The sequence below is a fragment of the Homalodisca vitripennis genome, chromosome 3 (assembly GCF_021130785.1).
Source record: "Homalodisca vitripennis isolate AUS2020 chromosome 3, UT_GWSS_2.1, whole genome shotgun sequence".
NCBI classification, from domain to species: domain Eukaryota; kingdom Metazoa; phylum Arthropoda; class Insecta; order Hemiptera; family Cicadellidae; genus Homalodisca; species Homalodisca vitripennis.
Genome location: NC_060209.1, coordinates 4,647,641 through 4,662,013, shown reverse-complemented (window position 1 = coordinate 4,662,013; position 14,373 = coordinate 4,647,641). Strand labels below are relative to the sequence as shown.

General features: G+C 28.3%; 1 protein-coding gene across 1 annotated transcript in view; it reads left to right on the top strand.

Moving 5' to 3' along the window:
• Positions 1-14,373, top strand: part of LOC124356537 (glycogen phosphorylase) — a 79,741-nt gene that overhangs the window by 678 nt on the left and 64,690 nt on the right. The gene's annotated exons all lie outside the window — the stretch shown is intronic.

Here is a 14,373-nt window from a genome sequence, read left to right as displayed (position 1 = left end):
CAATTTGTATCAGTGCCTTAATTTGTAACAATTGATAGTCTGTGTTCGTTCTGTTCAGTATATTAACTATATTTTAGCATTAAAAAAAATTTAATGAATTTATTATGTAAATATTAATTAAGAAACAAGGTATCAATTAGGGAGAGGCTTTAATAAGTGGCCTACACTTGTTATTTGGTTGTTTTCATAGAACAATTCAATATGAACATATCAAACTTTGATATGTAAAAATCGTACACAATCAGAGTTATAATAAATTACTTTATCAAGAAGAATCTCGTACATTACAATTTTTAAAATGTAAATTTAACACTAACATTACAAAACAACAAAATCGACTATGGCCTAGACTTATATCTCAAAGAAACTTTAAATATTTATAACTTGCTTGACCAGCTTGATGTCAATGAGTAACTGCTTTAGTGAAATGGATGAAAGAATTCTCCCCATGGGTTACCAGGGGCCAAACCTACATGTTGAAGCCACTTAAACAAATCTCATCACTTGTGAGAAATATCTCATATTTTCCTCATATTCATCGCCATTTTCAAAGTCTCAAAATATTAGTTACTTCTTGCTGTTTATTGTTTATATTAAAATTACCATAACTAATAAGTTGAAATCAGATGCTAAGTTAAATTAATTGTAATATCAAATTATTCCTTCGGATACAAACATTGAAGCATTCGATAAAAACAACCGAATAACAAGCGTAGACTGCTTATTAAAGTCTACCCTCAATTAGTAAAGTGAGAAAAGTTTTAATCAAAAAAGATATGTAATTTAAAGAATTACTGTAACCTTACAGAAATTATTAAACTTATATATACATATATATATATATATATATATATATATATATATATATATATATATATATTTATATATATAAATAAGCTAGCTAATTCATGTTTAACACCTTCACTGTGACACGAGTCATTTACTGACTTAGGTCAGACAGAATAGTAGGAAATGTGTCCACCACTGTCTGTGTTAAATTATAATACATCTCTAGCTACAGAATATGTTGTTATCACCTTCAATGCATTATGATTCAAGTAACGATGGAACAGTGGTAAGTTGCATCCATCGCAGTCAGTGTGTTAATGTATACATTGATTGAGTGTATTGGCAATTTCCGTAAACCTTGTTTAAATCAGATATCAATTTTACATTTGAATAAAGTTGCATCCATCGCAGTCAGTGTGTTAATGTATACATTGATTGAGTGTATTGGCAATTTCCGTAAACCTTGTGTAAATCAGGTATCAATTTTACATTTGAATAAAGTTGCATCCATCGCAGTCAGTGTGTTAATGTATACATTGATTGAGTGTATTGGCAATTTCCGTAAACCTTGTTTAAATCAGATATCAATTTTACATTTGAATAAAGTTGCATCCATCGCAGTCAGTGTGTTAATGTATACATTGATTGAGTGTATTGGCAATTTCCGTAAACCTTGTTTAAATCAGATATCAATTTTACATTTGAATAAAGTTGCATCCATCGCAGTCAGTGTGTTAATGTATACATTGATTGAGTGTAGGCCTATTGGCAATTTCCGTAAACCTTGTTTAAATCAGATATCAATTTTACATTTGAATAAAGTTGCATCCATCGCAGTCAGTGTGTTAATGTATACATTGATTGAGTGTATTGGCAATTTCTGTAAACCTTGGGTAAATCAGGTATCAATTTTACATTTGAATAAAGTTGATTTTCTCACTCCCAGTCTTATTCTGCCTAGTGTGTTGAATTGTGCATTGAAGATGACTTATGCCAAAACATGTCTACAATATACTAATTGTTGAAATAGGGGTTTATATTAAGTGACACATTTGGTACATTTCTATAAATTATAGCTAATATTCTTTAGGCAAACTTTTAACATGTATCTTTTGTCGGTATTTGAAGAGAAAAGATAATTTAATGTGTATATTTCTTCCGGTGATCCAATATTTTTAAATTAAATGTAATGTAATATATCATAAATGTTGTACAAAACATTCTAATGACATGAAACTTGATTTTAAGTTTAATTTCAAATTAAAAAGAAGAGTACTCATGAATTCTCTTATGTGTATCATTATGAGAAAACAATATAAATAAGATGTTTTGTTCAAGAAACAAATGCATTTTGGTTTCTATACTGTTTTAAACAACAACATTCACTGTGGGAAATGTGAGTTTAATGACATCAAGTTTTTCTGATCAAAGAAAAAGGTTGATTTGTGAGGTATGAATTAAATTTGTAATGTTCTTGAATGTCATACAAACATATTTTCATTTCCAAAGTGAAGAAACAGTTTAAGAACAATAAAAAATGTTCAACCCTTTTAGTGGCAGATGAAGAATCAGTAACTTAGTTGCTCAAAAGAATATGTACCGTGTTACTTAGCACAATAGTATTGGAGGATGATAGGCCTATTTTTATTGTTATAAAATAAATAGTATTATTTGATAGATGCACTAAAACTGTACATAGTATTATTTGATAGATGCGCTAAAACTGTACATAGTATTATTTGATAGATGCGCTAAAACTGTACATAGTATTATTTGATAGATGCGCTAAAACTGTACATAGTATTATTTGATAGATGCGCTAAAACTGTACATAGTATTATTTGATAGATGCGCTAAAACTGTACATAGTATTATTTGATAGATGCGCTAAAACTGTACATAGTATTATTTGATAGATGCGCTAAAACTGTACATAGTATTATTTGATAGATGCGCTAAAACTGTACATAGTATTATTTGATAGATGCGCTAAAACTGTACATAGTATTATTTGATAGATGCGCTAAAACTGTACATAGTATTATTTGATAGATGCGCTAAAACTGTACATAGTATTATTTGATAGATGCGCTAAAACTGTACATAGTATTATTTGATAGATGCACTAAAACTGTACATACACAAAGAACAGATACAGACATTGCAACTGGCCATTGGTTGTATTTAGTTTCTAACTCCTCTTGGCTCAAGGAGTAAATCCTAAAGTTGTGTAAAAAGTTTTGTTAACCTCTGTATAAATACAATATAAATAAAAGTCAAATATACAATTATATAAATGGTACATATATAATATAATAAAAACATTGTATTATATTATTAATTCCCCAATTTTGTTGTATTGTGTAATTTTTCTTCCTATTCTTCTAAGTGGCAACCTACTGCCATGTATTGAAGCCAAGAGGTCAATCAAAAAACAGTTTTTCTGGAGTTTCCTCCTGCTCATTATATAAAATAATACACACATTAACAATACATAATAACACAAGTATACATCAATAATATGCATTACATTGTGTACGTTACACTTTTTAAATTTACTGTAACTAATATTTAATATATATTTTATTATTTCATTATTCTATTTTGTAATCAGCCCACTTATACTCAAAATAAAACCAATGTAATATGTTAAAAATAATGGCAGAAGTATTTTTTGAACACTCATGTATAGGAACTTTGGCATGCTTTGGTAGTTTCCACTGTGTCCCACAGACATACATACGTTGATATGAAAAGGGTTAAATGCATTAGACCAATATTTTACATAGAGGAAATAAAGAAAGAGTAAGAGATATGTTGTCTTAGGCAAAGCTCTTGCCTTTAAAAGATAAGTATTTTATCATTTGATGAATGAATAGGACTATGATTTAATTTCCAGGAATTCGGCATTTTGGTTTTTAAAAGTTATGAAAGGAAGTTTTATTGCCAGATGGTTCAGTACACAACAAATGCTACAATGTGTCATATGTTATTGTGTATTTGTGACTGTATAATCATTTTGGTTTTTAAAAGTTATGAAAGGAAGTTTTATTGCCAGATGGTTCAGTACACAACAAATGCTACAATGTGTCATATGTTATTGTGTATTTGTGACTGTATAATCATTTTGGTTTTTAAAAGTTATAAAAGGAATTTTTATTGCCAGATGGTTCAGTACACAACAAATGCTACAATGTGTCATATGTTATTGTGTATTTGTGACTGTATAATCATTTTGGTTTTTAAAAGTTATGAAAGGAAGTTTTATTGCCAGATGGTTCAGTACACAACAAATGCTACAATGTGTCATATGTTATTGTGTATTTGTGACTGTATAATCATTTTGGTTTTTAAAAGTTATAAAAGGAATTTTTATTGCCAGATGGTTCAGTACACAACAAATGCTACAATATGTCATATGTTATTGTGTATTTGTGAATGTATAATCATTTTTAGCTTTTTTGTGGCATAATCTGTACTGCTTGAGCTTTTAGTAGCTAAAATTGGTAGAGCTTAATTGTAAACATTCTTATCTCGATTTTTTTGTTTGAAATATGATCGAAGATACACTTTTCCAATCTTGAAACATGTAGATCCAATTTTACAAATTTTAGATTGATTTGAGAGGGTTAGGTATAATTTTTATATGTTATCAAAGTTCTTTAACTGTTGTAAATAATTGCAAAATTAAATAGTGGAAGTACACAAATTATTAGGATTTGTCATATGATGTGTTCTGTATATATTTGTACTGAGAACTAGATATTTGATTTTGTCTGTTCAATTTGTATGCACATTGTATTCCCTCATTTGTCCAGAACTGAATCTGGGAAGTATGGTTGCCAAGTACAATAATATAAATTTATGATTAACATCCTGCTATAAGAATTGGACAGTTAATTGGATATAATAAAAGTAGGTAAGGCCAGATAAGTCAGATCATTGAAGTATCATGTGAAAATGATACATCAATTATTGTAAGATGAACATGGAAAGGTTTTGTGTAATAAGTTATCTCAGATAATATGTTTTTTATCTGGTGTATAATGCTGGTGAAAAAAATATTAACACGTTTATAACACATGAATATATCCACAATTATGACACAAGAAATAAAAATAATTTAGTATTACCTTATCATCTCCATTAATCTTGGAATTACCTTATCACAAATTAGAGTTATTTAAAAGACAAGCATCACACAATGGTGTTAAGTTTTTAAAATTTATTCCACAATCAATTAAAACATAACGAAAAAAAAGAGTTTAAGTTGAAAAGGCCTTCAACTATTTAGAAGAATTTTATAATTTTTAACAACTGGATCTGTAATATTTATAGGATAAAATAGTTTAATTTTGTACATAAGAACTAATAGCAAGATTTATATTTCATTTCTCTGTATAAATACTAACAACTTGCATTTATATACATTTATAAATGTAATTTATGTATGTAACTAAAAGTATTTTAGTTTTCTAGTATCATACTAGTATCAAGCCTTGATACTATTTATGTAATCATCTATATATATATATATATATATATATATATATATATTTCTTGTGTTCATGCATATGTGACTGAACTCCTCCTTAACGACTGGACCGATTTTGATGAAATTTTGTGTGTGTGTTGAAGGGGATTCGAGAATGGTTTAGATTCATGATTTGGTTCGATTTAAATAGTTTAATTAATTAATTCTTTATTTATAAATTGTTAGAGTGTTTTATATTGGATCCAGCAGTTTGCGCTATGACACGTAATACAAAGTGAACTTATACTTAACAGCTGTTAATACTTTCAGCTGAAGTTCATTAAAGAGGAAGAAACATTTGTTTACATTTAAAATTTAGAAAATTATAATTGTAAAGTGCTTGATCAGTAGTGTAATGCAGATTGCATAGAAGAACGTATTACCTAATTTTAAATTTATATTGCACCAATGATCAATAAACTATATAATGCAATGAAAATACTATTAAACGATGTTATAAAAACCACCTCATTGTACAAAACCGAGAATGTTTGCACATAAAGTAATCGAATCTGGTTAGCTCCTGTAACATTGTGTCTGGCATTTTTACTGTAGTTATTGAAAAGCCAATGGGGATAACACACTCTTGCCCTTTTACTAGAAGCATAAATCAATTGTGGAACTGTAAATAGAGTAGACCGGGAGTGAATTTAAACAACCAGAACAGACTCATATTGACCGCAGCAACTTTTTAGTTGGACAATACACTTTCGTCATTGGGATAAAAAGGCTAACTATTATTGTTACTGAAATCGTTGGAGTACTTCAATAAATTACCATGGAATGTGTGAGGGAAATACCAATCTTATAAAAACTGTTTCACTTTACGACTTCAGGATCCCAAACCTCTGTTTTTGAAACTTAAATCTAAAATGGATCAGGAGATTGGAATAGCTTTGAGTGACTATCGATTATCTCTAGACTCTTCTATCATAGAAAAAGAATACATAGATATATTGTCCAGTTTTTCAACAAAAAATTGTGTGCAAAGCCACGGGTAACTGCTAGTATATATATATTTAAGATAAAGGTCAAATATTATTAATTTGAAGGAATCTTGGATGTTTAATTTTAAATTTTACACTTTTTAATTGTCATATTTCAATAATGATGTAAAAATTATAATTTTATATAAATCATATTGATGTCCATATTAAAGTTCTCTATTATTGAAGTTGTTTAAATGTTTAATTCTTGATCATTCTAGAAATGGTTAAATTATAACATATTTTACTATTCAACTTTGAAGATTAACATTAGTTTGTAAAATATTACAATATTATTATTAAAGTTCCCATTGTGGTGGTTCCACTTAATTCCAAAACAATTTGATGATATAGTTTAAGATGTAATAAAGTTCAAGTTCAAAAGTATTTGTAACTTAACTAATAATTTAAATCAACACTTGTAAATGATGTAAATTCAAGTACAATAATTGAAAAATCAATGTGTTAATATTAATTTTCCACATTTTGCTTTAAGATGAGGTAAAAAGTCTTTGATTTACTGTAAGTATCAAGTTTCTTGTTACTCTATGTTATTAATCCTCATGGATGTAATTTAATAAATAATTTTCATTCATTTATTAGTATCAAAATATAATAATTACCATAACCTAGTTATATGTCACATACTCGTATTATGTTAAAGATTTTACGCTAAAACATTTGTTCCAAATGTAGATATAAATTAAGTTTTATTTGTCAATTTTATTTCCCAATCTATTGTACTGTTATCTTTGATTGTTTTTCCACCATAAAAGAGTGTGAATTATTGATTAATGGAAACCATGTAAATTAATATGCAATGAAATCAATAGATATTTGATTTTCATCAATTGATTGACTTATTATATTTTTCAAGCCATGAATTTTTCTTTATCTGCAGTATTGGAACAGTAAAAGACTTTAAAGGTTGTTAAAAAGGTTTTCTTCTTTGAGATTAGATTAAACCTTTAATATAACAATAGGCGAAGGACACTTTATAATTGTAGTGAAATAAATTTAATAGTTTTTTTTAGGGGAGGGGAGGGACATAAGAAAGTCTTGTTGATAGAGGTAGTACTGTCAAAATGTAAGATATTTCAAGTTCTTGCTTCTAATAATTTTCAATTTACTTTTCCTTAACGTGTATTTAATATGATAATTATTAACTGGAAAATTTATATCTCAGTAAAGAAATGAAATACTACTGGAGAAATATTATTGGAGATCATAAAATTTTTCTTTCTGCTTTTTATCTAATAACAAACCACAGAGAATAGAAGAAAAGTTAATCTTTACTCCATGTAACAAACATCTATAGATTCAGTAGTTAGACTTTATTAATATCTCAATAGCTTTAGTCACAATGAAGACACAACTGTATTGTTAACAAACCACAGAGAATAGAAGAAAAGTTAATCTTTACTCCATGTAACAAACATCTATAGATTCAGTAGTTAGACTTTATTAATATTTCAATAGCTGTAGTCACAATAAAGACACAACTGTATTGTTAACAAACCACAGAGAATAGAAGAAAAGTTATTCTTTACTCCATGTAACAAACATCTATAGATTCAGTAGTTAGACTTTATTAATATCTCAATAGCTGTAGTCACAATAAAGACACAACTGTATTGTTAACAAACCACAGAGAATAGAAGAAAAGTTAATCTTTACTCCATGTAACAAACATCTATAGATTCAGTAGTTAGACTTTATTAATATTTCAATAGCTGTAGTCTCAATAAAGACACAACTGTATTGTTAACAAACCACAGAGAATAGAAGAAAAGTTAATCTTTACTCCATGTAACAAACATCTATAGATTCAGTAGTTAGACTTTATTAATATCTCAATAGCTGTAGTCACAATAAAGACACAACTGTATTGTTAACAAACCACAGAGAATAGAAGAAAAGTTATTCTTTACTCCATGTAACAAACATCTATAGATTCAGTAGTTAGACTTTATTAATATTTCAATAGCTGTAGTCACAATAAAGACACAACTGTATTGTTAACAAACCACAGAGAATAGAAGAAAAGTTATTCTTTACTCCATGTAACAAACATCTATAGATTCAGTAGTTAGACTTTATTAATATCTCAATAGCTGTAGTCACAATAAAGACACAACTGTATTGTTAACAAACCACAGAGAATAGAAGAAAAGTTATTCTTTACTCCATGTAACAAACATCTATAGATTCAGTAGTTAGACTTTATTAATATCTCAATAGCTGTAGTCACAATAAAGACACAACTGTATTGTTAACAAACCACAGAGAATAGAAGAAAAGTTATTCTTTACTCCATGTAACAAACATCTATAGATTCAGTAGTTAGACTTTATTAATATTTCAATAGCTGTAGTCACAATAAAGACACAACTGTATTGTTAACAAACCACAGAGAATAGAAGAAAAGTTAATCTTTACTCCATGTAACAAACATCTATAGATTCAGTAGTTAGACTTTATTAATATCTCAATAGCTGTAGTCACAATAAAGACACAACTGTATTGTTAACAAACCACAGAGAATAGAAGAAAAGTTATTCTTTACTCCATGTAACAAACATCTATAGATTCAGTAGTTAGACTTTATTAATATTTCAATAGCTGTAGTCACAATAAAGACACAACTGTATTGTTAACAAACCACAGAGAATAGAAGAAAAGTTATTCTTTACTCCATGTAACAAACATCTATAGATTCAGTAGTTAGACTTTATTAATATCTCAATAGCTGTAGTCACAATAAAGACACAACTGTATTGTTAACAAACCACAGAGAATAGAAGAAAAGTTATTCTTTACTCCATGTAACAAACATCTATAGATTCAGTAGTTAGACTTTATTAATATCTCAATAGCTGTAGTCACAATAAAGACACAACTGTATTGTTAACAAACCACAGAGAATAGAAGAAAAGTTATTCTTTACTCCATGTAACAAACATCTATAGATTCAGTAGTTAGACTTTATTAATATTTCAATAGCTGTAGTCACAATAAAGACACAACTGTATTGTTAACAAACCACAGAGAATAGAAGAAAAGTTAATCTTTACTCCATGTAACAAACATCTATAGATTCAGTAGTTAGACTTTATTAATATCTCAATAGCTGTAGTCACAATAAAGACACAACTGTATTGTTAACAAACCACAGAGAATAGAAGAAAAGTTATTCTTTACTCCATGTAACAAACATCTATAGATTCAGTAGTTAGACTTTATTAATATCTCAATAGCTGTAGTCACAATAAAGACACAACTGTATTGTTAACAAACCACAGAGAATAGAAGAAAAGTTAATCTTTACTCCATGTAACAAACATCTATAGATTCAGTAGTTAGACTTTATTAATATTTCAATAGCTGTAGTCACAATAAAGACACAACTGTATTGTTAACAAACCACAGAGAATAGAAGAAAAGTTAATCTTTACTCCATGTAACAAACATCTATAGATTCAGTAGTTAGACTTTATTAATATCTCAATAGCTGTAGTCACAATAAAGACACAACTGTATTGTTAACAAACCACAGAGAATAGAAGAAAAGTTATTCTTTACTCCATGTAACAAACATCTATAGATTCAGTAGTTAGACTTTATTAATATTTCAATAGCTGTAGTCACAATAAAGACACAACTGTATTGTTAACAAACCACAGAGAATAGAAGAAAAGTTATTCTTTACTCCATGTAACAAACATCTATAGATTCAGTAGTTAGACTTTATTAATATCTCAATAGCTGTAGTCACAATAAAGACACAACTGTATTGTTAACAAACCACAGAGAATAGAAGAAAAGTTATTCTTTACTCCATGTAACAAACATCTATAGATTCAGTAGTTAGACTTTATTAATATCTCAATAGCTGTAGTCACAATAAAGACACAACTGTATTGTTAACAAACCACAGAGAATAGAAGAAAAGTTAATCTTTACTCCATGTAACAAACATCTATAGATTCAGTAGTTAGACTTTATTAATATCTCAATAGCTGTAGTCACAATAAAGACACAACTGTATTGTTAACAAACCACAGAGAATAGAAGAAAAGTTAATCTTTACTCCATGTAACAAACATCTATAGATTCAGTAGTTAGACTTTATTAATATCTCAATAGCTGTAGTCACAATAAAGACACAACTGTATTGTTAACAAACCACAGAGAATAGAAGAAAAGTTAATCTTTACTCCATGTAACAAACATCTATAGATTCAGTAGTTAGACTTTATTAATATCTCAATAGCTGTAGTCACAATAAAGACACAACTGTATTGTTAACAAACCACAGAGAATAGAAGAAAAGTTAATCTTTACTCCATGTAACAAACATCTATAGATTCAGTAGTTAGACTTTATTAATATCTCAATAGCTGTAGTCACAATAAAGACACAACTGTATTGTTAACAAACCACAGAGAATAGAAGAAAAGTTAATCTTTACTCCATGTAACAAACATCTATAGATTCAGTAGTTAGACTTTATTAATATCTCAATAGCTGTAGTCACAATAAAGACACAACTGTATTGTTAACAAACCACAGAGAATAGAAGAAAAGTTAATTCTTTACTCCATGTAACAAACATCTATAGATTCAGTAGTTAGACTTTATTAATATCTTCAATAGCTGTAGTCACAATAAAGACACAACTGTATTGTTAACAAACCACAGAGAATAGAAGAAAAGTTAATCTTTACTCCATGTAACAAACATCTATAGATTCAGTAGTTAGACTTTATTAATATCTCAATAGCTGTAGTCACAATAAAGACACAACTGTATTGTTAACAAACCACAGAGAATAGAAGAAAAGTTAATTCTTTACTCCATGTAACAAACATCTATAGATTCAGTAGTTAGACTTTATTAATATCTCAATAGCTGTAGTCACAATAAAGACACAACTGTATTGTTAACAAACCACAGAGAATAGAAGAAAAGTTAATCTTTACTCCATGTAACAAACATCTATAGATTCAGTAGTTAGACTTTATTAATATTTCAATAGCTGTAGTCACAATAAAGACACAACTGTATTGTTAACAAACCACAGAGAATAGAAGAAAAGTTAATCTTTACTCCATGTAACAAACATCTATAGATTCAGTAGTTAGACTTTATTAATATCTCAATAGCTGTAGTCACAATAAAGACACAACTGTATTGTTAACAAACCACAGAGAATAGAAGAAAAGTTAATCTTTACTCCATGTAACAAACATCTATAGATTCAGTAGTTAGACTTTATTAATATCTCAATAGCTGTAGTCACAATAAAGACACAACTGTATTGTTAACAAACCACAGAGAATAGAAGAAAAGTTAATCTTTACTCCATGTAACAAACATCTATAGATTCAGTAGTTAGACTTTATTAATATTTCAATAGCTGTAGTCACAATAAAGACACAACTGTATTGTTAACAAACCACAGAGAATAGAAGAAAAGTTAATCTTTACTCCATGTAACAAACATCTATAGATTCAGTAGTTAGACTTTATTAATATCTCAATAGCTGTAGTCACAATAAAGACACAACTGTATTGTTAACAAACCACAGAGAATAGAAGAAAAGTTAATCTTTACTCCATGTAACAAACATCTATAGATTCAGTAGTTAGACTTTATTAATATCTTCAATAGCTGTAGTCACAATAAAGACACAACTGTATTGTTAACAAACCACAGAGAATAGAAGAAAAGTTAATCTTTACTCCATGTAACAAACATCTATAGATTCAGTAGTTAGACTTTATTAATATTTCAATAGCTGTAGTCACAATAAAGACACAACTGTATTGTTAACAAACCACAGAGAATAGAAGAAAAGTTAATCTTTACTCCATGTAACAAACATCTATAGATTCAGTAGTTAGACTTTATTAATATTTCAATAGCTGTAGTCACAATAAAGACACAACTGTATTGTTAACAAACCACAGAGAATAGAAGAAAAGTTAATCTTTACTCCATGTAACAAACATCTATAGATTCAGTAGTTAGACTTTATTAATATTTCAATAGCTGTAGTCACAATAAAGACACAACTGTATTGTTAACAAACCACAGAGAATAGAAGAAAAGTTAATCTTTACTCCATGTAACAAACATCTATAGATTCAGTAGTTAGACTTTATTAATATTTCAATAGCTGTAGTCACAATAAAGACACAACTGTATTGTTAACAAACCACAGAGAATAGAAGAAAAGTTAATCTTTACTCCATGTAACAAACATCTATAGATTCAGTAGTTAGACTTTATTAATATTTCAATAGCTGTAGTCACAATAAAGACACAACTGTATTGTTAACAAACCACAGAGAATAGAAGAAAAGTTAATCTTTACTCCATGTAACAAACATCTATAGATTCAGTAGTTAGACTTTATTAATATCTCAATAGCTGTAGTCACAATAAAGACACAACTGTATTGTTAACAAACCACAGAGAATAGAAGAAAAGTTAATCTTTACTCCATGTAACAAACATCTATAGATTCAGTAGTTAGACTTTATTAATATTTCAATAGCTGTAGTCACAATAAAGACACAACTGTATTGTTAACAAACCACAGAGAATAGAAGAAAAGTTAATCTTTACTCCATGTAACAAACATCTATAGATTCAGTAGTTAGACTTTATTAATATTTCAATAGCTGTAGTCACAATAAAGACACAACTGTATTGTTAACAAACCACAGAGAATAGAAGAAAAGTTAATCTTTACTCCATGTAACAAACATCTATAGATTTAGTAGTTAGACTTTATTAATATCTCAATAGCTGTAGTCACAATAAAGACACAACTGTATTGTTAACAAACCACAGAGAATAGAAGAAAAGTTATTCTTTACTCCATGTAACAAACATCTATAGATTTAGTAGTTAGACTTTATTAATATTTCAATAGCTGTAGTCACAATAAAGACACAACTGTATTGTTAACAAACCACAGAGAATAGAAGAAAAGTTATTCTTTACTCCATGTAACAAACATCTATAGATTTAGTAGTTAGACTTTATTAATATCTCAATAGCTGTAGTCACAATAAAGACAACAACTGTATTGTTAACAAACCACAGAGAATAGAAGAAAAGTTATTCTTTACTCCATGTAACAAACATCTATAGATTCAGTAGTTAGACTTTATTAATATCTCAATAGCTGTAGTCACAATAAAGACACAACTGTATTGTTAACAAACCACAGAGAATAGAAGAAAAGTTATTCTTTACTCCATGTAACAAACATCTATAGATTCAGTAGTTAGACTTTATTAATATCACAATAGCTGTAGTCACAATAAAGACAACACTGTATTGTTAACAAACCACAGAGAATAGAAGAAAAGTTATTCTTTACTCCATGTAACAAACATCTATAGATTTAGTAGTTAGACTTTATTAATATTTCAATAGCTGTAGTCACAATAAAGACAACACTGTATTGTTAACAAACCACAGAGAATAGAAGAAAAGTTATTCTTTACTCCATGTAACAAACATCTATAGATTCAGTAGTTAGACTTTATTAATATCTCAATAGCTGTAGTCATAATGAAGACAAAACTGTATTGGTAACAGACTGCATTCATGCACATGGTTCTGTTGAGCTGCAGCTAGTTTAAGTAGGACAACCACTTTCTCTTGGCTGTCATTCTTGATAGTCAGGACCCCGCTCCCTTTACTTTTACTTCTGGAATTGCTTGTAATAATAACCAGTATTACATTCACAGCTAAATAAAAAATAACTACATGATTTACAAGAATATTTAACTTTTACTTATTAATGTGAGATATATTTATATACATGTGAGTTCAAGCATGTTCTCTACACAATAAATATAAGTAAATCGCAGACTATGTGATAATAATGTAGAAAAAATAGAATTACGATAAAAATAAAATGGAAGTTCTAGTATTATGTCAGTTTTGTTACTGCGCATGATTGTTCCTTTCTTGTTTTAGAATGTGTCACAGAATATTCTACAATTCTAGACTATGTAGCAGTAATTGTTGGATGATTAAAT